A 27,510-nucleotide genomic window follows, 5' to 3' on the forward strand; every position below is an offset into this window, starting at 1 on the left:
GTGTGTGATGCTGTCAGCCTGGAGAGACGGCTGGCTCTTAGCCACCTCCCCACCCCCACTGGGCCCCACACCCAGGAGGCCCCCATAACACTGCTGAACCACGAATCCAGGAGCAGCCAGCGCCTTCCTGTACAGAGGGAGTACCAGTGATGTCCTTCCCTGGAGGCCCAGGCCACACCACTGGCCTAACTTCCAAGAGCACCCGTGGCTCACCCACATGTCCCGGTGCAGCACACAGCTCTACGTGGTCTACCTTGGTCCCCGGGAGCTGCCCGTCTCTGAGGGTGTGGTGCCCACACACCACATGACACTCAAAGACACACAACAGTGGGGGCTCAGGAGCTAATACACAAAGTCCAGAAGTCAGAGCTCCTGCATTCTTTTCATCTAGCAGAGGGGTGGGCAGGGAGAGGCCGGCCCGAGGGTGCTGTAAGGCTCGCAGAATCCTGAGACCTGGCTAACATCACACGGCTCACCAAAGAGAAGCGGTTCCGGCCTTCACATGAGTTAATGAAATGTCTGACTGGTATGGCCCTTGGCAGAAAAAAGGGCCCCCAACCTGATCTAGAACAGATTCTCCCAAACACATTAGTCTTCTACCACCCTGCTTTGGGGGTGGGGGGTGGGGGGAGATGTTGCAAAAACAGTGTTAGCAATGAATCCAGGCTAAAGTGTAGGTATCTGTTTTGCAGACACCTGGATCATGCCAGAGCCCCCACCCCCACCCCAGAGGAGGTGCTACTACCCACTATGGGGAAACCATGGTCTAGCAGTGGGGGTTTCTGTTTCCCAGTAGCCAGCATCAGTGTAACTCGAGACAACCCTTTTGAAAGCCATTGGGTGACGCGGCTCCGGGCTCTTGAAGGAGGGGGGCCCGGCCTTGCTATCATGGAATTTCACTGCTAGGAACTTACTCTAAGGAAACTGTACAGAGAGAGGCAAAGAGATGTTCGCTGCAGGGTCTTGTCCAATGGGGTGTGTGTGTGCGCACACACACCAAGAAATGCCCAATCACTGGAGAATGTTTACATGAAGGCTGTATGTGGCCTTACAAACTTTGGACTTGGTGTCAGGAGAGACCAGCCCTGGAGGAGGGAGGGGCAGTCAAGGAAAGGCAGGCCTTCAAGGAGATGGATGGGTGCAGGGGTTGCATCAATGGGTTCAGGCATAGGAATAACGGTGAGGTGGCACAGGGCCGCGCAAGCTGTTCTGTTCTGCTGTGCTCCCGGTTGCTATGGGCAGAACCGGCTCCATGGCACCTCCGTGACAGCTGCCATTGGAAACATGTTAGTGGGAGGAAAAGGCCAACCACAGGCATGCGATGCTCTGGACGGCGTGTGTCCAACTCCGGAAGATGGGATGGCGGTATCGAAAACGGCTGCCTTTCACTTTGCAAAACTTTCCCTACAGTCGTCTTTAAGCAACGAGGGCCGCCATCTTTAAAGCGGGAGGACCCAGATACCTGGTCCCCATCCTCTTTCCACCTGCCTTGTCTCTAGGTCTGGGGGTGTGCAAGGTGAAGAGTAAACCAAGACAGAGAGACACGGTCACCAGCAGTGTGCACATGCCGCCTCCGAGAAGCACAGCTAGCCAACAGGGAAAGTTAAACACGCTCCCAAAAAACCCCACCAAACCAGGCAGGCAGGCTTGCTCGACAATACACATAATGTGCATGTGTGTACAGAGAGCCGTAGCGTGCAACAGAGAGAGGCAGACACACCATCCCAGTCCCTCACAGCAGCAGTGGCCAACTTCCCGCCCCACCCAGCCATCTGGGGCTCAAAGGGAAGGTGTCAGATTGATCACCAGGGTTGAGTTAAAAATCTTTTTTCTTCTTAAATCCCCTTAACTGAGAAAGCAGCTTGAGCCAATTCTGCTTTTCTCACAGACACCAAAACACCACGCTATAGTTATACCAGTTCATCTTCACACCCCCAGAGTTGAGAGTGGTGGTGGTGGGGGCGAGGAGGGGAAACTTTCCAAGGAGCTCTCTGCCTAGTTTCACCTCCCGGTAGAGGAGTTGGAAGCACAGCTTAAAGGAACAGGACTGCCCAGAGGTCTGAGTTCCTCGCCTGTGACCTCGCCTCCTCTTCCAGGTCTCGTTCACATGAAGGCGGGGGCTCTGCATCCCACAGCCTCTCCCCACCTGCATCCCTGCCCTACCACAGTAAGGCTTTATAGGCTGGTACTTGTAGGGGGTCAGCGGGACAGTTCTCATCCTCCACGCAGGGGCCCCTGATTCAATACAGGTCACTGCCGCTCCCCATGTCTCAGTGGCAGCTGGGCCAGTGTCAGACTGAGGTAGACCAGAAAGACAGGCCCAGCGATCGACTTCCAAGAATCAGCCGTGAACCCCACCCCCAGATCGCAGCAGTTGGGTCTGCAGCAGACTGTGGGATGGTGCAGGGAACAGCAGCGTTTCCTTCCACTGTGCCTGGGGTTACATGTTTGGGGCCAGCTGGACACCAGCTGACCACTGCAGCAGCACTCACCACACCTCCCCACACCAACCTGTGTCAGTTAAAGGAGCTTTGACCATCGCCTGAGGCCAATGCGGGCCAGAGGACTCCGTCCTGTGCCAGGATTTATCAGGCACCTTCTCCCCTCAGCAACCTGGTTGGCGGGGGTGCCCACCGTACAGATGAGCACAATGAGGCTAAGAAGCGCTGTCCACATCCTGACTGGTGCAAACCAGGCTGGAGCAACAGCAGGGAATGCAAGAAGCCACCCTTCAGCTGGGTACCCAGAATGTGCCCAGACACGTGCCATGAGCAGGGACTAGAGCTCATCCCCAATCAACTGATGAGAAAACGGAGGCTGAGAAACAAGTCTATTTCCTTCTTGTGGACCCTCTGCAGTTAGCACCGGGTTCAAGTCCAACGATTAGAACTAGATCACAGAACTGGGGCCCAAGTTCCCCACCAAGGCTGCTGTGCCTGCAGCTCCACCCTGCCCCATTCTTCAATGGAAAGCTCTAGGCTTGGGCCTGAGCCACCTCTGGAGTCCAGCTGGCCCTGCCCCTGCCACCACTCAGGTATTCTTGGGACCAGTTGTCATCAAGTCCATCCCAAATAGCGGCGCCATGCGGCATCAGAGGATGGGGCTCCACAAGGCCGTCGATAGCTTGACCTTTGGGAAGTACATCGCCGGCCATCTCTGCTCAGGTACCTCTGGGTAGACTGGGACTGCGGACTCTGTCTAGTAGCTACGTGAGGAGCCGTTTGTGCCATCCTGGGTCCCTATGCCAATGGCTGTGGCGACAACTGACTCACAGCGACCCGCCCTGCGAGCAGACATGCTCCCGGGCAGAGCGCCGGGGCTCTCTTCTGAGGCACTCTGTGTGCCAGCCACTGCACCGAGGGGACCGAGGGGGAGACAGACCCTCCACCACCCCACCCCTCACTCAGCCTTCTGAATCACTTGGCAGCTTGACTTTAGCCCAGAGTGTGGGACCTGCTGCCGGACCTACGCCCTCCTTACACACACAGCTGGGGGCCCCTTCCGGTGCTACTGCTTCACAGCCCAGACCGCCCAAATTGGTTAATGATCAGCCTTTGGGGGCAGGCGCCAGCTCTCCCAGGGACAATGACCGCCTCCAGGAAGAATGGCCAGGAGCAGGTTCCACGTCCATTTATGAGGTTGTAAAAAAGGCTTCCGAGGGAGAGATGGAGGCAGGGAGGGAGAAAGAAAGCACAGTTGAGACTTGCTCTTTCCGGTATTTTTATTGTTGTTTTGATTGGGACTCTTTCTTTGAAGGGGGCAGGTGGTCTGGGGTGCAGGGGTGGTTAGACACAAACATCCCCAACTCCCGCCTGGGCTGAGGTCACCATTTCCCGGGTTTGGGCAGACGGACCCCCTGAGCTTGCCCCATGAGGCAGGAAGCAGGCCCACTGCTCTGGCCATCCACCCCTGCTGCCCCGGGTCCGAGGGGCGGCAGGACTTCAGGGTGAAGCAGCTCCCAGCCTGCTCGGGGCTGTGGCTGCGAGGTTGCAGGGCCAACAGTAGCAACCCCTGGGCGGTGGGAAGGCTTGGAACAAAAGTGACCTCATGGAAGACAGCCAACTTCCGAGAAGGGACACTGCTGCTACCCAAACGCAGAGAGAGAAAGACGACCATGGCAGGGAGGGCGAGGCCCGGCGTCAAAGGTAGAGACACACCGCACAGGAGTGAAGCGAGTCCTGCGAGGCAGGCAGCCAATCAGGAAGCAGACCATGAGCAGCCCCTCAGAGACACTGGGAGTCTGGGCCTCGCTTCAAGGAAACGGGGGCTAAGGGCGGAGTCAGGGAATGGGAAAAGCAGACAGACTTCAACCTACAGAGGGAAGTTCCCAAGGCTGTCTCCGTAACTAGCGCCTAGCCCGGTGCCTGGCACTTGGTCGGTTCAGTGGTGCAACCAGTGACTAATGGGTATGGAAAGGGAGCCACTTATTTGGGAAGGCTGGGGAGACAGACTGCGAGGGGAACGTGCACTGGGGAAGGCACAGAGGGAGCCCCCTCAGGGCAGGAGCGAGGCTTATCCAAGGCACTGCAAAGGGCCCATCGGTGGGCACCATTCACCTGGAGCCAAGGCCCCGACCCTGCCAGGGTGCTCAGGCTTCAGCCTGAAGACGGATGAGAACCGTGGAGAAGCGCCAATGCCAGTGCCACATGGCTACCAGTCTGCTTTCAGAGCATGCCATCCACAGCAGGCCCACCACCCGCTTTCTGGGTGAGGAAACTGGGGGGCTTGTGCGGGGGCCCAGCCTGAGAAGGGGCTGGATGAGGTCCATGCCTGGCATCTGTCCCGGGGCCGTGTTCTCCACGCCCTTCTACCATCCTGGAAGCACTGCCGTGTGTGTAAAGATCCCATGAACCCTGCACAGGCGCTCGGGGTGAACCTGCACAAACAAGTAGGACAACTCTCAGGCCAGGCACCGGGGGAGGCCTGCACCTGCCCGAGGCTCCGCTGCCTGCGACACGTGAGGGACCCACCCGTGCTGAACGCAGAGCTGCTGCGGCCCACCAAGCTCAGCCCATGGGTGTGTGCGGGGTCAGCCCTCCATGGCCGCGAACACACACACACCTACTGTGTGCCGGTGTGGTCACTAAAGGCAGGCGAGGAAAGAGAGCTGAAGCCCACGGGCAGGGGGAGGGGGATCTGGGTCCGCTCACCCATAAAGAGAAGGAGGGCGGGGTGAATTAGCAAGAGAACCAAAATGTTCTATGCATTGCTTGATGGCGTGGAGATTAGAAAGAACAACAGGAAGCGGGCTGGAGAGGGGGCTGGGAAAAGTGAATCTACATAGCTCTGCCTCACCCCGGTCCAGAGCTCCGCCAAAAAGCCAAACCAAAGCCACCGGCAGCGAGTCAACTCCCAGTGCTCCCCGGGGTTTCTAAGATTGTGGATCTCTAAAGAAGCAGACTGCCTCATCTTTCTCCCACGGAGTGGCTGGGGGGTTCAAACAGCCGCAGGGGTTCCTCTCCCGATCTCCAGGACTGGAAATCCAATCCATCTACTTGGCACGCAGGAGCCCAGGAGGCGTGTGGGAAGTGCTCAGCTGCTCGCGGCAAGTTCGGTAGTTTGAACCCAGCTGAGGCAGTGTGTCTGTCAGGTCACGGTCTGGGGAACCTGATGGGCAGTGCTGCTCTGCCCAGGGTCAGTCGAACATGGTGGCGATGGCAGCCAGCGCCTGGCATCCCAGCCTGGCTGGCTGCTGATGCTGGTGGACCAGGGAAGAGTTGGCGGCAGGAGCCAATGTTGATGGGGATTCAAGGAGTCATGAATTTGAGGTCTTCAGAGACCCACTGCGGCATGGCTAGTGTTCTTTTGAGTTTGGGAGGGGGGCAGTAGAAGACTTCAGTGTGCTGAGGTATGTGTGAGGGTACAGTCATGGGTAGTGTCCACCCGCATGACTAGCCTCGTCAACCCCACAGTGCAGTCAGTCTTACCTCTTACCGTCCAGTAACGGACCTGGTCATAAACACAGGATGGCGCCTACTGACTACCAAGAGCTAAGCAGTGAAGTCAAGTCGCGGACAGTGGGGTAGGCACTCAAGACACGCGGACGGCCAAGCTCGCCCTCCACTGAATTGTGGGCATGGCACTTGCCGGGGGTGGAGTGTGGCTTAGAAGAGCAGGGAAGCTGAGGGCCAGAATGAGCAAAGACAAGAAGAAACACCTATGGGGTCCCCAAAACCCAAGTCAGCTGACTCCCTCCCCTCCCCAAGCAACGAAGCCAGGCTCAGGCAAAACCAACAGGCCCCTGATGCCTCAAGGGTTAAACCAGCTGACATTGCCAGGTGGCCTCTAAGAAGCCCAGAACAGTGCCTGTCACACAACAGGCCCCCTCACTGAAGGTGAGTCTCCCCAACATGGCAGCAGGCACCTTGATGCTCGGGCTGGGGATCCAAAGGGGAACTGCAGGCTCCTGCCTTCTGGGGGCTTCTCTTGCACACTACTTAACATTCCACAGGGCCTGTGATTTCAAGGGACTCAGGCATGGATTCCAGATTTCCAGGACGAGAATCAGGAGGCCTCCCTGAAGGCAGGGGAGAGAGCCCCAGGGCCCTGCACCCCCTCCCCTGCCACAGTCAGTCCCGGAACACTCCATTTAAACCCAGAACGCACCACCAACTCCTCAGCCAGCAAAGAACAAAACTCTAGCCCCCCCCCCACTCTGTCCCCTTCCGTAGCTTTGCAGAAGGCCAGGAGACACACAGACAGCCTGGGTTCCTGCCAAGTCCAGGCCCTTCGACGTCACTTCTATCCTGACTTACAGCGGCTATCCTACAGAACCGCTGTGGGGGTTCCCCAGATGGACTGAACAGCCGGTGGGTTTGAACGGCCGACCTTCTGGTCAGCAGCCGAGTACCTACCTCACCACTGTCCCCCTGCCCCAGGCTCCTGCTTGTGCCAGGGAGCACAGGAGACCCATGCCTTCCTCCCGGTTCCCCCACTGGCAGGTGCGGCTGGGCTGGGGCTGGGCCTAGAAACCAGTTCCTCCAGCAGGGCAGGATGCCAGGCTCCTCATGCAGCACGGAGAAGGTGGTGCTCCAGCCTCCTGTCCCAGCCTGCTTGCTAGAGACCCTGTCCCAACAGGCAGGGAGGACTGCTCTGGCCTCACCTCCCATGCTGTCTGCCCCCCGGCCCTGCGGAGGCGGTGGGTGTTGGGGAAGAACGCGGGCCTGGATTCCAGGGACAGCTGAGACACGTGGGCCGTCCATGGCTTTCTCGTCTGCTTGGAGGTGAGGAGGGCTGACTTAGGCAAGGGCAGAGGAAGGCTCACACCCAAGGAGACAGCCCGCCTCCAAGGAGCGGGTCCCACTTTGCCCGTGAAGGACGCTGGCAGGGCTGGGGGTGGGGGTGGGGATGGAAGCAGCCGTCTCAGCCTGGGCAAAGAACAGCTTCTCCCTGCAAGCTGCAACGAGCGAGCCTGGACCACCCCACCAGCCTCCAATCAGATTCACTGGGAGGCTTTTACAGAAAGGTGGGAGTCTGCCGAAGCAGATGATGAGGGTACGCTCCTGGCCTGTTTCAGAGCCGCAGAACGGAGGGGCCACAAAGGTCAGTCAGTCCCTGCCAGAAGTCCGGGGAGCGGCGATCAAGAAAGCTGGCGCTCAAACCCAAGCCCAGCTGAGGACACCATCTTCCTCTAACGCACTGTGGGCCTGGACCCTCAACTGCCTCTGGTTCCACCTGAGCGTGCCCACTGCAACCAAAGCCTCCTGCCTGTCGGGGAGAACCAGGGATAGGGCGGGTCCCCTTGAAGGCAATGGGTGGCACACTCCATTCCCTAGCCAGGGCGGTGACATGGGGGTCCTACTGCCATTTCTACAGCCCCTCGTGATCAGTCCAAGCCTCCCCTGCTCACTTGATCCCACAGACAGAGCAGGGTCACAATGGACAAGCCCCCAGACTGAAGTGCCTCCCTGGTGCATCCCCTCGGAACCCAGCAATCCAGCTCATACTGGGTCAGCCCCATGAAGGTCAAAGGACAGCTAAGCTCAGCAATGTTCCCAGTGGCCCCTCAAGCCTGACGCGAGTGCCACCAGGGCTCCCTGTGGCCTGCAGCTGTTTCATGTTTTCCTGGCTGGCAGGCGTGCCAGGGTGTGAGGAGGGGAGCACACCAGCCTGATTCACAGACTGTGTCCAGTCCTTTGTGGGGGAAGCTCCAGGCTTTTGGTAGCAATAGATTAATGGCAGGGATGTAACAGGGCAGAGATAGAGCCTGCTTGAAATTCCCCCAAGCAGTTTTGCTTCAGGGCTTCCCAGTTTGGGGAATCGTTTGTGACTTGGGGTACCATCTCTGAGACTAGGCAAGTCTGATAAGTTGGTCAAGCTGCTAACTGAGGGGGTCTCTGGAGAATGGATTTCAAGATCTATGGCCTGACATGTTGCCAAACTCCCTGCCAGCTGAACCCCGAACGTGAGGGCATGGGGAGCGTGCTGGGCAGAAAGCCGGCTCTGCTCTTCCCAAGGGCAGCCCTCAGGTGGGAAGCAGGAGGTGCTGGGACGCCCAGGAGAGCCGAGCTCATCCAGGGAAAAGGATGGGGATAAATGTTTACTCATTTGGAGAAAAGGCATTTCCGGCTTGTCTTTCTCTTAGTCAGTAGAGCCTTCTCCAACTTCAGAGAGCAGAGTTCACCTGCTGCCGCTCCATCGTACGTGTGCGAAAACACAGGTTCAGATGCCAGTGCCTGTCTGGGACTTGGTTCTGGAACAGCAGGAGGCTGGCTCAGTGCTTTCTCCGACTTTCCTTCACCCCGCCCATCGGTCCAGACCCACAGCATCTTCTCTGCCCGTTTGAGCATCCTCAGACTCACCTGCTCTGCTGGGACCAACCAGTGCAGGCTGAGAGACTGCACCCTCCCTCTGACAACCCCTGTGAGGAAAGATCAGGCCCGCCACACCAAATCTTTCCATGGGTCAAGGATTTAGAGGTGCCAACAGATCCAATCACAATCATGCCTCCCCAGATGAAACGCTCCCTGATTTTGTAGCATCCACTGATGTAAAAATCCGTATCAGATCAATTACGACGCCATCATTCCCTATTACCTTGGCTGGGGGATTCAATTATGGGATTAATTTATAATCGGCCCTCCTGGTTGTTGTGTGCTGACTGCTGGCTCGCCGTTAATACCACCCCCACCCCCACCCCACACAGAAGTAAAACTTTCCTCGGGCGGTCCAAACTGGCATTTGAATTTGTCGTGACTGCAGATGTCAATTCATTAGCAACGTGGCTGTTTCTTCTGCCCTCTCCACATGCTCCTCCTGATCTTGAAATCCCTACACCCAAATCTCTTGACTGTGGGCTTAACAAGGTGGCAAAGGTAATCAAAGGGGAAATCCTACTTGACAGGGGATTGTGCTTTGAAGGGGACATGTTGGGGGACCCACCCCCAGTGGCTGGAGCCACCTCCATGCAGGCCCACATGGGTCATGGAGCACCTATGGGGAACCAGCACCCTGGGCCAGGTGGTGGGAGGCACAACCGTGGCGACCGTGGTGCTGGAAGTAGTGGTTGGCGGCGGCGGCAGCCCGAACTCTCAAATCTCCCTCCTGGAGCTCAGGGTAATCTGATGATCGCAGTGGATAATTAGAGTCTCTTATCAAAACAATTAGCGGATGAATGAACAGCCAGTCCTGTCCCTGACACAACTGCACACAGCACAGTTGAGGGGAGGGGGAGAGGGAGAGGCAGAGGGAATGACAGCCCCAGCCGCCAGCCCCTCCTGCCGGTTCCAGGAACCGGCCTTCTCTAGCTAAATCAGGAGGACACACAGGCCGAGCCTCACCTGGCCCTTCTGCGTGCTAGCTCGCCCACCTGTGCCACCAACAGTTGCCCCCACATCTGCAGGGAATGCCCTTCCCCTGCTTTGGGGGGGTCAGGCCAATGCTGGCATCATTTGACTCCGCCCCCCCTCCTTGCACAAAGTTTCCGAGGCAGAGCAAGACCCTTGGCAGCCCTTCCGACCTGTGATTACTCTGTGACCCGGCGGACTGTCCATGGGGTTGGGGAATGGGGGGGTTGGGTGTAAGGGGTGAGGTGGGTGTGTGTGTCTCCCCGTCCCTGCTGCGGGGGCTCCCAGTCCTGGGATGGGGCTCTGTGTGTTTATGGAGCAAATGAGCCAGCCCTGTCTGCCTTCCTCCCTCTGCACCCATGCCGGCGCTTTCTAACGAGCGTTTCATGGGAATAGCCGGGCCGTTCCACCGGGTGCCCCCGTCTGCAATTTCATTAGCTAATGTTTAAAATGCAGAGCTCCTCCATCACTCTGTGTCTCCCCATCTGTAAACAGGCCTGTGGGTCTGACACCATTTGTTTCCAGCGCCAAGAATGCACACGGATTAGCAGGAGAGTCCACAGTGGCCCCAGCCAGGAGGCGGGACCAATATGGGAGAAGAGTCCCCATGGCAGGCCTCTCTGCTTGGTCAGCAGACTTAGGGACCAGGGACTCAGACTTGGAGAAGGTGGAAGGGGCCCAGGGCTTCCCGGAACAGACCTCGTAAAGGGAGGGCCGGCCCCCGGGGTGGGATGTGTCATCCGAGGCTCAGCCTGCCCAGTGTCTGAGCCCTGTGTGATTCCCACTCATAGCAGTCAGTCTCTCTGGGCTGAGGTGGAGCAGGGTGGGTGGCCTCTTATACCCTTACGTCCCCATGCTCAACAGAAGAGGCAGGAACGTGAGAAGGGAACGAGGCAGGGGCCGGAGCGGGTTCTCCATCTGCTTTTGTTTCCCACCACGTTTCTTTCAAGGCCCGGACTAAGCTGAGGGCCCCAGAGCCAGGACATCATCTGTCCGCTCCCCCTCTGCATCTGCCGCCCTGCCTGCTCCTGACAGCCATCCATCACTTTGTAACGTGCTGACCTCAAGGCTCAGGGGACAGAATTTTCAAGTCAAATGTAGCTGTGAACATAAATAAAGCATTGCCCTGGATTTTCCTTTCTCCCTCTCAATGCCACAGCTGCTGCGAGGGGCTTGGGAGGCAACAAAAGTAAGGGCAAGGCAGGAGGCATGGAATGGCAATTCCACTTTTCTGAGTCATGACAATGACGACGTTGTGATAAGAAAACATTTTCTATGAATTTTTAAGTGAAGTTATCCTGTTTAGCAGTGGGGCCTGGAGAGAGGGACGGCAGATTAAACGGGACTGGTGGGGCCCTACAACTTGATGTCCTCAGCATAGGGGACCCCCGGGCCCTGTTCCTCACCTACCCTCCCTACACCCCCTTGTCTGGGGGCCCCGTCTGAACCTTAAAGCAGTTGTCCTTTAAACACGTTTACATGCAAACGGCTCCCACACACCAAATATAGTCTGCCAGCCAGCGTTTATTTTTAAACTCAAGCAAGAGTCCCCCATCATAAAGCTCAAGATCAATGTCATGGTCCTCAAACAGTTGTGAGGGGCAATGGAGGAAAAGAGCGACTACCAGGGGCAAGAAAAGGACAGCACTCCCCTGGGAGCCACCTTGAGATCACAGCTGGAGAGAAACCCACCCAGATGCCCCCTTCCAACCCCCCTCTCCTGGCACCCTGGGGTCAAGCAAGCGAACAACACAGGCAAGGTCCAAAAGGCCCAGAGACAGCACACCGATCCAGAATGGGGCAGGTGGCCCTGCACACACACATTAAAGTCAGAACCTCGGGTGGCCAGCAAGGCCCACTGGAGCCAGCATGTTGAGGTCGCAAAAGACTCTGACCAGGAGGCAGGGTAACAGATTCTACTTCTGACTCACTCTGACGTTGGACAAGTCACTTCTCTTCCCCAGGGATGGCAGACACCATCCCAGAGTTTCCCTGGGTGAGGTCACCCCAGACTCACCAACTCGAAGCTCCTGACAGCAGGACACCTCATTGTCCACTGGGGTTCCCTACAGTTCCCCATCAGTGAACAGCATCTCAAGGCCCTCTTTCCTAGCTGTAAAAGCCCTGGAGTATCCCCACTTTCCTTGTGGGCACAAAATAAATAGCTGGGCTTTTTTACAGAGGCCATGTTGGGTAGCAACACCACCCACTTGGTCCCCAGTGACTTCTCCATCTGTGGCCCGAAACCCTACACGAACTTAGGAGAGCCAGCCAGTAACCTCACCTAGAGCAGGAAGTGCCAGCCAAAGCCATAAGTCTTCCCTTGCACCAAGAGCCATTTCCCTCCACTCTGCCCTGGAACAGGGAGCCATGCCCTCTGCCCTCGCCGGACCCTCTGGGTGGAGGGTTTGGGTGGGTACCCAGGGTCTCCCAGGGCTGGGCACCTTCCTCATTGCCATGCGGGAAGCAGTTAAAGCTCACTCAGCCATCATGACTCATTGCCGACTGACAGCGACCCTACAGGAGCAGGGTAGAAATCTGTCCCATGGGTTTCTAGGGCTGTAACTCTTAAGCCTCATCTTTCCCCCAAGAAGCCACTGGTAGTTTCGAACTGCTGCCCCTGTGGTTAGCAGCCTAACTTAGATGCACTATGCCACCACCAACCAGCTAGCAGTACCTGTTTTGCAGGCTCAACACAGCAAGCTAAACCCCCAAAACTAAGTTCGGGAGAATGCTTGTGAGACTTCATTGGGCTGGGGAGAGAACTGTATGTCCTGAACTTGCAGAAGAAAGCCGGCTCTGGAAAGAGGGAAAGATGTGGGCTAACGGGGAAGCTGAACATGCCTGTGACCCTGAACTGAGTGATAGGCCTTTTTTTTTTTAATGGCTACCCAAAGCAGACACATTCAGGCTGTTGCATATTTATCTTTCTGACATTTAAAAATATGCTGTAAAAAGCCAAATCTTACATCAAGGTACATCTTTTGGAGGCTTGTTAAAGCGGGGACAAAACCGATCCCTCCCTCCCTCAACGCGGGCACACTGGCCACGGATGGGGGCATCCCGGTAGACGACGGAGCCCCAGCCTCCGGCACAACCCACAAGTCTCTGTGATTTGGGAGACAGCGCGGTGACGGCCGGGCTGGAGCCAGGCTGGAGTTCAAACCCAGCTGCCAGCACAGAGGTTGGCGGCTGGCCCAGGGCCCCCAGCTCATGGGGTGCTGACATGCCTCAAGGAAATCAGTGGCTGGGTGGGGGTGGGTGGGTGTCTCGCAGCAACGGGCACTGTCTGGACCTCCTTCAGCCCCCTGGCCAGTGTTCCAACACACCCACATTTCACAGGGAGCTCCCGGCTTCCCGGGAATATGGGCGCCAGGGCAACAGATGCTCCGTGCAGGACAGCTGCCCCACCCAGCTGCACCCTTCTCAGAGGCCTGATCCCCTGGGGCATGCACGGCTGTCCTCCCTCACCCCACGAGACTCACATCAGGCTGCTAGCCGGGAAAACTGGGTTGCCTTTTGGAGGATTTGGGTCAAACGTCCCATAAGTCAAGGGGAAACCCACATAAACTGGGGTGGCCGTGAACACGTGTCCCAGACATTTCAGGGCCACCCATGGCCCCAGCCTGTGCCGCCCCCCCCGCCATGCACACAGCCTGCACCAGAGGAGGAAAGAGCCCTGCAGCCATCTCCCCACCCCCAAAGCACACGGGGAAAAGGCTTCAGTCAGAGATGACTGGACCAGCCCCACCCTCAAAAGGAAGCAAAAGCCAATATCCCTCTCTCAAGAAGACAGGGCTACGACGGGGCGCCCCAGAACCTGCACGGAAGCCTCTCACTCATGCTCACAGGAGGGAGCAGTTGTCAACCCCCTCCCTCACCCCCAAGCCATCCGACCATCCCATGTGGTTTGTCCCCCTTGTTAGGACAGAATTATTCCCGCTGAAATGCTGCCGGTGACCAGCGCCCTGGACCCTGGGGGTAAGGCTCCTGCCTTGGCACAGCCCCTGCCTGCCATCACTGGCCACTTCTTCCCTACGCTGTTCAGTCATGTCCCTGTGCTGGTCTGCCTGAGCCGTGAATAGAGGTGGCTCAGCCAACCCCACCCACCACCCCCAAGGTGAGGCCGCGGGCTCTATCTGCTGACACAGGCCGAATCTCAGTGCCCTCACCAGCTCCAACCTTGTGTGCTAGAGAAAGTCTTTTCCCCAGCCTGCACCTGAAGGACATCGCTGGCCCGGAAAAGCCCGCAGGACAAGCTCCCTCCCCTGTCAAAAGGAGGCAGCAGCGAAGAGACAAGGCTGCAGACCTTAACCTTTAACCGGGGCTACCTCAGAGCACCCAACTAGGACTGGGGACCACCACCCCAAGCACGGGGAGCAGGACCTGTGTCGCCTGTTCAAAGCAGAGCTAGGGAAACATGAAGAAATGGCTAATTACAGTCATTGAAGGCACTGTTACATGGCTTATTAAGCGTCGAAAAGAAAAACATGCCAACATCCATCACTGCGCACTTTTATCTACAGAAAGCCCTTGACCGCATGCGTGTGTGCACACGCCCAGCCGCGTCAACTCAGACCTGACCACCTCCACGTGGCCGGCCGTCTGCAGAGAGGGAAACGCAGGTACGTGCCTGGTGCGCGAGACAAAGGAGCGTGATCTGGAGAAGGGCATGCCGTGTGTCAGAAACATGTGCACGCATGCACACACATGCCCCCCAGCCAGATGCCGAATCACTTCCAGATGCTGCGGTCTAGGGTATCCTTTGTTAAGGAAGAGAGGAAAAGCTTGCCCTTCGCGTCCAGAAACTCGGGCTCAGGTTACATGGAGCAGGCTTAGTTCAGCAAACAGTCCAACTTCACAGCCAGGGCAGAAACCAAACGACGAGAGCCGTGCAAGCAGGCCATCACTTGGTACTCAGACCAAGCCGAGTGACAAAAGGCCAGAGACTCTGGGTTTGCTCTGGCCCCTACCTGCGCGCGCGCGCGCACACACACACACACACACACACACACACACACACCTGTGCGCTCTTAGGGAGATGGACCTCTCAAGCTTAGTATCAGGGTTCCGAAGCCTTCCCTGACGGCACCCTGGCATCACACCTAGGGGAGAGGTCACGGCACTGGGGCTTGCCTGTGTCAGCTGCCATCCTGCACTAGGGCCATGCCAGCCAGCTGGCCAGCCTGCCTACCCAGACACCCACCAGCAAGCGCTCCACCCTTGGTGGCTGTCCCTGAGGGTAGCTCTGGGGAAGCCCACGGGTTCGGCGCAGAGGGAGACAGAGAAAGAAAAGTGGGAGAGAAGGGGCCCGGCAAGGATGGAGTACCATATCCTGGCTCCCATGGCACCAGAATGGGACCCAAAGTCCTCGAGAAAAGTCGGACGTCCATGTCCACACTCCGGGCCTTCCAACACAGGCCCTTCTGGCTAAGCCACTGGCCCTTCAAGAGTGCCTCCAACTGACGTCCAGGGGGCTCAATCATGCCTATGAACATCACCGATCAGCGGGCCTCCACCAGCAGGGCCGGAAAGTCACCGAGCTGATTGAGTCCCAATCAGCACCATATCTTGCCGGTGAGTAAGCCAGGATTCAGAAAGGCGAAGCTATGTGCCCAAGGTCACACAGCTCTGACACAGAAGAGCAGGAATTCCACCCTGAAGCTGCCTTTCTGAAAGCCAGCTGCTGCCGCCAGCTCCTGGGAGGCCTGAAAGTGACGGCTGGGATAATCAGGTACGGGCGACGAGGGCAGGCGGTGGGAGCACGCGGTAAATGGAAAGCTGCGTGGCGGCAGCGTCTATAGCTCATCATCCCTGCAGGGCGGTGAGATGCAAGGAGACGGACGCCGCAGACAGAAGACAAGACGACCCAGGACCAGGAGCCGGGGACCCAGGGTCTGGCTTCCTGTCTGCAACATGTGTGGGCAAGATGGTCATGTAGACTCCCCTTACCCTCCCCCAGCACCCTCCTTTTAAGTCACCAGGGCCTGAGGGATTGTCCCCTACCTCGCCTGTACTTGCAAGTTAAGTGACCTCCGGTAAGTGCCTCCTTCCCCTGACCTCGGCCTGAAGTAAGGGCTCTGAGAAAGTGCCCCCACTACCCTGTCAGCTGGCTTTTTGCTCCCCTGCCCTGCAGCTCCGTCAGGGCCCCAAGTGGGAGTGACTCTCATCAGCGTCAGGCTGAGAGCCCAAGGGGACCAGAGGGGACAAAAAAGTGTGTCACTGCTGGCACTCGGGTCAGAAGGCATACACGCACACACACCCTCCTAGGCAGCACTGTCCCCAATGCCGCCAGCTGATGGGCTCGGCACCTGGAGCTCCCTAAAAGGGCCAGGCTAGACTGGTAGGCACTCCGGTCACTCCCCTTCCGTGGTCCTTGGGGGCCACCACAGCTGAATACAGTCACTGCCTTGCTGGGGGGTGGGGGTGGGGGTGGGGACGTGCCAAGAATGCTGGGCTCCTCCTCAACAAAGGGCTGGGAGCCAGCCAGCTACACGGGTGGGCCCCAGGGACCACTCTCTATCCCATTCAGGATGATTTTCATAACATCATAGACTCGGGGGCAGGGGTGGTCTCGTCTCCCTCCTGCCTCTGCAGGCATCCCCGGCTGGCAGGCAGTCACCTGGCAACCAGGCGCTCTACTCCCTTCCTCCCTGGCGGAGCCTACGCCACAGCCATCTGGTGTCCAGAGCCAGGAGCCTCTCTCTCTCCTCTCCATGTCCACCCTCAGGCCTTGGTTCGGCCCCAGATCAATATGGAGCAGCCATCTCCCCGAAGCTGCTGCCTTTGCAAGCATAGTCCCTCCCCAGTCACTCCCACCACCCACCAGAGCCCTAGTGTCCTGAAGACTGGATGCCACACTGTGTAGATCGAATCCCAGCCCCACCGCTTATGAGCTGTACCACCTGGGGCAGCTTGCTGAGCCCCCTGGGCCTCAGTTCCTTCACTTAAGAGAATGAGAAAACAGACACAAAAACCAACGTCGCTCGGCCGATTATCCGACTCAGAGTGGCTGGACACAGGGAATGCGGCAGAGCTGATAGGCAGGACCTCTCAAACACAGTGCCGGACACATAACTGCTGTCGGCTGCTGCTGACTCAACTCCACCACGTGCTGACCTCACGTGGCCAGCTGAGCTGCTCAGTACGGTGTCCAAGGCTGTGACCTTGCAGAATTAGACTGCCAGGCCTCTTCTTAGGTACCCCTGGGTGGGTCTGAACAGATGACCTTTAGGTCAGTTGTGGGGCACTGTCTATGCCAGCCACAGGACTCCGCTTGGCACAGGCACGACATAGAGGTCAGATGTCAGCACCACTGCCTTCGAGCCACATGTGTCAATTTCTTTAGAGCCTCCACTATGCCCAGCCCGCTGGCCTACTCCAGCTGGACAGGGGCTTCACCCTAGGCGAGTAACGTAACCTCTGGAAGCCCAGGTCTTCTCTCTGAGAAGGGAGGGACAGAGGAGCTAACTCAAAGGGTTGTTCTTATCCCAAGGGTGGCCTGAGAGTCCAAGTGGGCTCCCCTGCTATTACCATCAACTCTATTAACAACAACAGTGTCTTCCTCCTTCCAGAAGGACGGGTGCAGCCAGCTGGGCCTGTGCCGATTTCTGGCAGGAAGGGCAAGCTACGGGCTGGCAGGTGGGCAGAACCGCCTGCCAGGTAAATGCGACGGTCGAGCTCTTAGCGTGACTCTTCCTCATCCTGTGCCTGTGAAGCCAGGGTTTTTGAACCTACAGCCAGGGACTTTTCATTTGTGCTTATTAAATTCCATCCTGTCGTCTTCCACCTGGAAGTGGGGACAGGAGGATTCGCTAATCAGCCTGGACCCAGTGAGCATGGCGGCAGCGCAGACCGGCCTCAGAGGAGCCAGGCTCGGGACAGAGAGGGTGACAGTCACAGCTGGGAAGGCCAGGGCCAGTCCAGCCCTTTGTTTGCCCGAAGCCTGAACACAGAGACAGCTCTTGTTCCCAGAGGCCCACTCGGCGGGGAAAGTACCTCAGCTTCAAAAACAAAGCCACATGTGCAAGCTGTTGTCATAAACACAGCCCCCTTGGCAAGGCCTCCCCGCATTCTTCCCCACGCAGCAACGCGTTCCATTTCTTCAACATAAACACCATCAGATCGACTGCATTCCGCGAGCTCTCCAGGACGGGGACAGAGATCGCGGCATTTCCTGGGGATGTAAGTGCACAACGGAAAAAGAGATGGAAGGCAGGAGTGACCTTCCGGGTCCCTGCAGAGAACTGGGAGCCTTCGGTACAATCTGTCCCCACCCCGAGGGCAAAGGGACTGGGGTGGGGGCTCCACAGCCAGGGACAGGCTGATGGACAACCTGACCACTACCGTCTGAGTTCAGTGCCATTTAAAGTCCATCTCCCCACTCCCAGGCCTAGGCCTATCAATTCAGCAAACCCTTCCTGGGACCTTGGCAGGCCCAGCGAGGCGTGAGACTCATTTCTTCCTGTCCTCAGGAGACAGGTGCGTGTGCGTACGTGTGTACACACACACACACACACACACACACACACACACACACACACACACACACACACACACACAGGCGCCCGTCCCCAGAAGGCGGTGGAGAAGGGACTAAGGGCAAGGTCTTGGGCTTTCTTCTTTTCCAGCTTCTCCTGGGGGGGTGGGGGCAGAGTGCCTGGTGAATCGGGGCTGCAGAAGGAAGCAGCCCGGGGATGGGGGTGGGTCAGTGGCTGAGTCTCACAGGAAGGCAGGCCTACTTGGAGCAGGAGGCAACGGGGGTGCCACAGACAACGTGGGCCCTGGAGCCAGAGAGATGTGTGTGCTCCATGCCAAGCTCCCAATGCCCGTGAGGCTCTGACCGGTGACCCACACTTTCTCCAGCCTCGGGGAAGGGCGGGAATGAGGAGAGCCAGAGTGCGGGTCCTCCCGGTGCTGGCTGGTGGGCTCCTGTCAGTGCTCCCTGCACCTTTGCGGAGCCCCTGCTTTCCCACCAACCCTTCCAAAGAGACCTCGGCACAGGCAGAGGCAGCCACCGATGTCTTCACCCTACCTACTAACCTGGCCCTCCACCGGGTCCCAGCCTCTTACTTCACCCCTGTTCTCATGCTACTCGCTGTGTAAGTGGACTGCCCACCCACCCACCCGGTGGGCACTCAGGGGAGGGGAGCCAGCACCGTCCACAGCCCCTCGCGCCACCACAGACAGGCCCAGTTCTGCAGCCTTTCAAAGTCAACAGACTGAAGTTCTCGAATCCCACGCGGCTTCTCAAACCCCTTCTAATCTGCCTGCCATTTTGTTTTGTCTGCTCAGCTCAAGTCAAGGGGATTTTGACATTTGGAGTCATAACTGCAAATAATCCCACACCAAGGACAGGGCCTGGTGGGCTGCAGTGTCAGCACATGGCCTCTCAAGGATGGTGGGGACTCCCGATCCAAGCAGCCCAGTCACATGCAGGCTACATGCAGATCGGGTACACGGTGAAGAAATAAGCCAACGAGAAAGGGAATGAACAGAGAGTACTGTACTGGTGTCTAGAAAACGTTAGATGTTCAGTCTCTGCGCTAGACTCGTCCATCTAATCTAATATGGATCTCTCTCTCTTTCATGGATCTCTCTCTCTCTCTCACACTCACACACACACACACACACACACACACACACACAACACAATCTGTGTTTGCTTTTCTTTGCAGTGACCAACAAATCCACAGTTGGTCATAACACGGGCTCACACCAGGTCAATTAGCTCCTGAGCTTTCAGCAGGACATAAAAGCAGGGATGTGTGCCTGCTCCAGTCCCAAGTACACTCGTGGTGCAAGGCAGAAGCAGGTCAGCAAACAGTTTCTGCCTCCGGGATAGTGTCTGTTCAGAGGAAGCTGGTTCCTTTAACCCTCTCTTGGCAATAACCCACTCTGGCCGGTCTTTTACAGACATCCAGGGAGCGCCAGGTGGCTGGGAGTTCAAGGGCAGGCGCTGTGTGGACAAGGCTGACTTCCAATCTCTGGCCTTGGTATCAACAAGGGTTTGACTGACCCAAAGCATTTTTTTCCTCGTACTTTCTGAACACAATGAATCCTTTGGGTATGACGTCCCAGGACTTCAACTCAGTAGTAAAAATAAGATATAAGGCGGCCCAAACCACCCATTGCACACCACATCTGTATATAAACAGACTCAAGAGCAAATAAGCCAAAGAACCTATTTAGAAACTCCTGCAACTCACTGCCTGCTCCAGGAAGCTGCCATGGGGCCTGGCCTCTCCTACTCAGTGGCCGCACCGCCCCTGCCCTGGGCACGACAGCACTGGGTCCCCAGGCACAGTGTGCACACACACGATGGGTTGCTTATCTTTCCAACTCACCCCCTAGCCTGCGAAATCCTCCAGGGATGGTGTCTCGCCTGCGTGGCTTCACCTTGCAAATACCCGCAGAAAGAGCTGGCCTGTACCAGGTCCTGAAAAGCCATCTGTGTAATGAATGAGGGAATGCAGGGCACGTGACCTCCCGCCTGCCGCTTCTCCCACCAGGAAGGATTTCAAAGAGCTCTGCAAAAGACCTGAGTCCAACTCCACGCAATCCAGAATGGACCCCTGTGTCTTTACGGAAACATGTATTTTCCCCCAGGGGCCTGAGGGCCCCTTTCCCTACAGACCCAGGCAGCTGAGGGAGCGATCCCTTCCCGGCTGAGGCGGAACAAGAACCCAACCGCAAACATCCAGTAATTCTGAACATGACGCGAACAATGTAAAAATAGCTCCTGTATCTCTTTGCTCCCACCCTCCTCCCAGCAACCGAAAGGGCAGGGCGAAGTGACACCCTCACAAGCCTCTGCTTGTTCCCGCACCAACAGTCCCAGCCTCCTGCATCTGGACCAGCTGCTGGGAGCCCACAGGGGATTTCAAATTACTGTTTAATCACCATGATTTTTCACAGGTACCTGAAACCAGACTGTGAAGACCGGGCAGGATCCCCAGGGAGAAGGCCCGGGGTCCAAGTCACAAAGCCACTCTTCCGCACACACACCTTTTCACGCACCTCCTGCTGTTCATGATAAGCGGCGCCTCCCCTGCCTGCTCGCACCCCAGCCCCCAGTGAAGACAACAGGGCGCACATCTGACCGTCAAAGTGTGCTGGCCTCTCGGGAGACCTTGGATGGGCACTTCACCCCAGCACAGCGTGGCACACCTGGGGCGGCCCCAAAATGGGACGTGAGGGGAGGGTTCTTCCCCCACAGGGTTGCTGGGAACACTAAGGAAGACCTGGTGATGGAAAGCCCCGCGAAGAGTTGTCCTTTGCAGAGAGGGCACCTCTACTCCGGTGGCTGCTGCTGAGCAGACAGCGGGCTCTCAGCACGCTCGCATCCCAGTGCAGACGCATCTACGCAGCTCGGAGCTGGGAGCGGCGTGAGCTCGGAATTCATCTGCTTAGGGTTGGATCCAGCCTGCAACCTATTAGCTGTGGGACCTTGGGCTAGTTAATTAACCTTGTGGGCCTCAGTCTCATCAACTGGAAAATAGGGATGATGGCGGTAATTGCTTCCCAGAGTTGGGGGGCCCCCATGGAAGAAATAAAGTCGAGGACCACCAGCAGAATGACCAATCCTAACCTAGCACCCTGAAGGCACTTCAGGAACACAACCCACGGGGTGTCACGGGCATCTCTAGAAAGGGGGTGAGCCAACAGGGCGTCTCAGCACCTGGCCCACTGCCAGGATGGAAGAGTGACACTGGGCACAGGGGCAGGCAAGGTGGCTCCCTGCCTGCCTGTCGGTCTCTCTCACACACGCACACACTGCCCACCTGGAGGAAAAATGCCTTCAGGCTAAGGGACTGTGTCACACTGCTTTTTTTGGTAAGCCCTTGGGTCCCTGACATGTGACTTGGCATCAGACTTCTGCTCGGTCAATGTTTACAAAATTAACTGAACAAATGCACTTTATCTCTCCTGGCTCGGTGTGTTCCAGATGATCAGAAAGAAACAGCCGGCACAGAGAAAGTCCTCTGAGGCCGCCCGTCCCCTCAGTTGCACTAACTTGTGCAAGGGAGTCGGCACCCCTGTGCGTGCCTGCCAGGACCCGGCCCTCCATGGACTCCCCGCAACCTAGAGAACTGGGGTGCTCCCTCCTAGAGGCTCTTGGGTGGCTGGCGGTCAGCAACATCCTATCCACGTACTTGGGGGTGGGGAAGACGGCGAGGAGAGGGGGACCAGGGGTCCAATGAAACTCCAAAGCAGTCACGCCACAGTGAGGAACATGAGCACCACTTCCAGCCACGGGTGAGGGCGTGACTCTCAGAGCGCGCAGCTTAGGCGCCCTCCGCACCCTTCTGGGCTCCCCAGCAGCTTCACGGGAGAGGGGGAAAAGAGAAGGGAATCCAGGTGGGTGGAGGAGACAAGGGGCCCAGGTGGCTTGATGCCTACAAGGGGCTAGAACACCCTCAGCTAGCTACTGGGAGGAGGGGTCGCCACAAAGCCAGCCCAAGCACCCAGGCCACTGGTTCCACTCCAGCCCACCGGGAGGTAGCACAAGTGAAAGAAGTCAGGAAACAAGCCTCTCAGTGGTGTGCGCCTGTACTTCCGCCACATGCACAACCAGGGCGGTCACAACCAAGTCTCTGCAGGGAGTCAGAGAGAAAATGCGGCAGGGGAGGCTGCCCAGCACCTGACACTGAAGAATCATCTTTAGACAATTAAACCGGGGCCTCGATTCAAGCCCTCCAGAGCCCCTACTGCGTGACCCTGGCTGTGCCTTTTTCTGTCGGCTGGGCTTTCATGGCCTCGTGTGCACACGGGGGTGGCTGACAGACAGGGCAGCATCCTCTCCTTACTGGACCACAGACTAGCATCTCTCTAACGGGGCAGGGGCTCCCTTGTGGCGCTCTGTGTTGGAGTGTTCCCGGCAGGGTTCACTCCTCTCGGCCTCACCCACACTGCATCCGGGACCAAACTGCAGGGCCGGCACCGCCATCCATGCGTCCCACTGCAGGGACCTGACCCACAGCGAGCAACATGGACCAAGGCCTGCCATGTGTGCTGAAGGCTGTAGAGTGTGAGCGATTTGACTCTGCTCGTGAGAAAGGGAGCCACAGTGGGTGGACAGAGGGGCTGGTGAGGGCATTCCGAGAAGAGCCCCTGGCTGCCCACTGGAGCACAGGGAAGGGGAGGAAGCACAGTCCACCAAGAGGGAGCAGCCCGTGCAGAAGCCAGCACAGGACCCGTCAGGTCTGAGAAACCGAGGCCAGGCCGGTATGGCAAAGGAAGGCCTCCCCTCATCCCACCCCAACCCCAGAAGGGTTTCCTGCTCTTCTGGATTTGAAGAAAGTTTCCCTGCTCAGACCGAGCAGACTGGGCAGAGGTAGGCAGCTCTTGGGGCTCACTGGCAGGAGGAGACGCCCTTGGCTTTCTAGAATCCTCCAGGCTGGGTCTCCTGGCCTCAGCCTGCCCCGGGGGTGGGGGGTGCGTGCCCTGGCCCCAGCCCCGACTTGTTTTGCGTCCTTATCTATTTCTACATCGGGCCTGCATATGGCCAGGCTAATGCATTTTTAAAATAAAAGCCTTGAATGTGCGGCGGCCCTCCCTTGGAGACGATGGATCGATAGCCCTTCAGAGTTCTTCATCTCCCACCAGCAGCAGCCGGGAAGAAAAGTGGACCGGCCTGGGAGTGGTCAAAACTGGGAAAGGGAGCAGCAGCCCAGGACACAGGCAAGAAGCCTGGGAAGCACCTGCAGACCTGGTCTCTTCTCCGCTCACTGCCATCCAGTCTGTGAGCAGCCTGAAACTGTGGGCAAGGGGGAGGCTAGCCTCCTGCCCCTCAGCTGTCGTATCGAAAAAGCAGGGCTCCGTCTACAAATAGAACAAAACAGTGGGGAAAGGGACCTAGCATGCCCGGAATGCAGCTAACCAGTAACTCCCAGGAACCCCCAAAAGCTCAGGCTTGCAGGATGGGCCCATTACCACAGCCCCCTCCTCTCTCCCTTCCTCCCCTCCCCCGCCACCCCCTCCCAGCAGTCCCTTCTCCAGGGAGCTGGCAGCTTTGCCTTCCCTCATGAAAATGCTCCCCAATGCCGACAGATGGGGAGTCCCAAAATACAGCGTATGGATCATGTTTCGTGACTAGCAAAACATGCCAGCCGGGACACTTCGCGAACCCGGCCGGGTTTCAGGAACAGGATTTTACACTTTTCCCGGGATTGGCGGATCTGCGTTCGCCTCCGCCAGTGAGCTGCTCGGGTACTCAGATCTGTGGGGACCCGGGAGGCAGGGAGGGAAGGTCCCATGACCCACCGCTTGGCAGTGCCCAACCCCCTGACCCCACACTGAGCACCTCATATGGAGAACACAGGCTGCACCTGCCCTGGAGCCACACTACACTGCCCTGCTTCTCCATCGTGGCTCTGCCTGGTGGCCCCGGGCCAGTTAGTTCAGCTTGGAGCTTCTAACGGAGGGGATGCCACGGGGCCATCATAGGACAGGACGTGCAGTGGCTGTTAGCCACTACCACTACCATCCTCACCACAGCACAGCTGTCAGGTACCTATCACAGCCACTGTCAAGACAGAGGAGAAAACAGACCCTAAGGCTGCCAACAGTCGTCCATCCAGACCACCCAGTGGCCAAGGAGGACACCTACCTCTAAAGGCCATGCTCCTTCCTTCAGGGGCTCAGAGGCTGTGGGAAACGCCAAGCATGCTGCGGGTAGCTGCCTGTGCAGGCCAGTGTGCTCTTGCTGGAGAGCAAGGCAGTGGGTCTTCTCTCTCAGAAACCCATGGCCCAATGAAAGCACAGACACCTGAGCACAATTCCACAGGGCTTTGTCTGTCTGACCACTGGGGACACGCGGCATACACCAAGCCACCCTCCCCTGCCCATCCTGAGCAGCAGTGCTGGATGCTGGGCTCTCTAGCAGGAAAGGCACCCCAGTCCCCCTCTCCCAAAAGGAAAGGGTCTTGTCCTGGATCATCAAACATCAACAGCCTCTGGCGAACAAGAGGTGCCTGGCGAGCGTGTGTGGACAGGCCTCTGACAACTGGGGAGGGCGGGCTGCTGCTGCAGAAACCACAGGTCCAAATGTCAGAAGCAGCCTCGCAACTTGGCCAACAGTGACGAAGCGGTCTGTACTTCCATGGGCTCTGGAAGTTGAAGCAGGAGAGTTGGTGGCAGAAAGCCGGGCACTGGTCATCCGACACTGAAAAAGCGCACGGGGGGCAGGGGGGCCCACGGGGCATAGGTGCACAGGGGCCAGAGGGATCTTGGAACAGACACCCCCTGCCCCCCACCTGCCAGGAAGACTGGTAGAGCCCCACTGGACATGACTCGAGGGCAAGGGCATTTCTAGGGAAAAAATGCATGCCCACAAGTCATCAACTGGCAATGCTCACAATCGTCATCTCTGTGGCCGGATCCCTCGCGTTGTCTGTGTGTGTTATTTAAGGTCTCTCACAGTGCACATAAAACCGACCTACTGAGAAAAGTACTCATGCAGAGTCCTCGGGCAGCCTGGACAACACACGCACTCAGGCTTCTGCCCAGCCTAGAATCTTGAACGCCCCTTTCTGGGAATGCGTGACCTCAGGCCCTCCCAAGAAAGACATCCTCAGCGGGGAGGGGAGATTTTCATCTAAACCCACTGCCATCGGGCCAATTCCAACTCACAGCGACTGACAAAGGGTTTCCAAGCAAACAGCTCACCTTTCTTCTGAGGAGGGCTGGTGGGTCTGAACCACTGACCTTGCCGGTCAGCTGCCCTACATTTACCCTCCCCGGGATGACTGAAAGAAAAGGCCGCTGATCCCGCTGACTGCTAACATCCGCAAGTAGCTGCAGAGTGGCTCAGGCCTAGTACAGAAGGAAACGAATTGGGGAAAGCCTAATTATTTTTTCCCTTGGGCGGGTGGGAAGCACGGAGGAAGGGGAGGAGCAGGCACAGAGAACAAGGTTGTCTCCTAGGTGCTGCAGAAGGAGCTCCCATGTCAGTGTCACTGGGTGTGTGTGGTTTTTGGAGGCAGCATTCTAGGATACATAGAATCAGACTTCCTATTTACAGTCACTGGTCTTACCCACACTGCTCCACTCCGCTCCCGTCCTCTGTGCGGAAATTGTGCAAGCTAAGGGAGGGTGGAGGGGGGTGAGGTGGGACTGTCCACCCCCGGCAAACCATCTGAGCCCCTGCCTCCAATGGCAGCGAGGAGACAGAGGCACTGAAAGAACCCTGAGACCCCAGGGTGCCCCGACCCATCCTTCTCCATCATGCTGGGGAGATTAACTCAATGGAGTTCTCTTGCCTGCCCTACTGTGAGGGCCACCTCCATGTGAACGCACAAGTATTTCCTTCCCGCAACAGAAGCAACTCAGTGCCGGGCTGCCCAGGTTCACACGAGCTGTACTTCAACATAGCCTTCCCTTCCCACTGCGGGGCTGGAAACACCGTGTAAAACCCAGAAGCCCACGCCACAGTGGCAGCCCGTGCAGGTCAGAGTGGAACTGAGAGCCCTAGGTCAGCGATTCTCAACCTGTGGGTCGAGACCCCTTTGGGGGTCAAACAACCCTTTCACAGGGGTCGCTCGATTCATAACAGTAGCACAATGACAGTGATGAAGTAGCAACGAAAATAATTTATGCTTGGGGGGGGGGGTCACAGCACGAGGAGCGGTGTGAAAGGGTCACGGCATGACCAGGATGAGGGTTCTCGGCGGTGGACTTCTTGGAAGAGGCACTTCTGGGGGGTTTCAAACACCAACCTTTTGCTGAGCAGCCATGCTCGTTAACCATTTATACCACCTGCGGGTTCCTGCACGGGACCCTGGGGGGGTGGTCATCGGCACAACACCAACACAAGGTGAGCGGTTCCATGCCGCCAGCCACTTCTCAGGAGAAAGATGAGGCGCTCTGTGTCTGCAAACGTTTACAGCCTTGGAACCCCTACACAGGTCACAATATACTCACCAGCAGTGGGTCTGGTTCTCTGGTTTCAGAGGGATTCCTACAGAATTAACACCCTGTGGGCTGCTAACCACGCAATTAGCAGTTTAAAACCACTTGCTGCTTCTTGGAAGAAAGACAAGGCTTTCTACTCCTGTGGAGAGAGAGAGTCTCAGACACTCACAGGGGCAGTGCTACCCTGTCCTGCGAGGTCAGTCGGAATCGACTCGACGGCAGGCCGTTGTGAGAGTTTAATTAGAATGAACAGTTGTTCTGTCGAGCTGAGCCCAACCGTGGTGCGTGGATTCCTAATGTGAGTTTACGGAACTGACTTGGAAGGAGAGTGATTGGGATTCTTAAGGTCCCTAAAAAAACACAAACAAACCAGGAATGGAAAGGTGCCCTTTGGATATGGGACCTGGCACACTCTCTGTGAATTCTTTCCCAATCCTCCAACTACGTTCTCGCCACCCCACCCTACGCCCTCCTTCTGTGCATTGTTCTCATTACAGGGTCATGTGGCCCAAAATAACATAGCTGTGTCTCAACATCGGTGCAACCAACCCTGACCTCCCGACACCACCACCGAGGACAAGTCTGGGTCACAGTGACACAGGTCATCTTTCCGGAGTGGCCCCTCGACCATGCAGCTGAGAAGGGCCACCGGGCCTGAGGCAGTGCTCGGCACAGGCCCTGGGAGATCTACGGGAGATGTGGGGAGCAGTGGGGCAGGAAGAGGGAAGTTCAGAATGAAGGCTGAAGGTCAAGGGGTAGACAGGGGACAAAGGACACAGACCCTTTCCAGATTCCCTCTTCACATCCACAC

General features: G+C 57.4%; 1 protein-coding gene across 3 annotated transcripts in view; it reads right to left on the reverse strand.

The window, feature by feature from the left end:
- SSBP3 (single stranded DNA binding protein 3) overlaps nt 1-27,510 on the reverse strand; it is a 153,689-nt gene that overhangs the window by 70,627 nt on the left and 55,552 nt on the right. The window contains exon 1 of one of the 3 annotated variants that reach the window (XM_075556611.1): nt 20,132-20,150. The exons of the other annotated variants lie outside the window; for them this stretch is intronic. The gene's annotated coding sequence lies outside the window, so the exon portion shown is untranslated. Of the gene's footprint in view, nt 1-20,131; nt 20,151-27,510 lie in introns of those variants that run through there. 3 annotated transcript variants of the gene reach the window in all.

Source organism: Tenrec ecaudatus, chromosome 1 (assembly GCF_050624435.1).
Source record: "Tenrec ecaudatus isolate mTenEca1 chromosome 1, mTenEca1.hap1, whole genome shotgun sequence".
In the NCBI taxonomy this organism is placed as follows: Eukaryota; Metazoa; Chordata; class Mammalia; order Afrosoricida; family Tenrecidae; genus Tenrec; species Tenrec ecaudatus.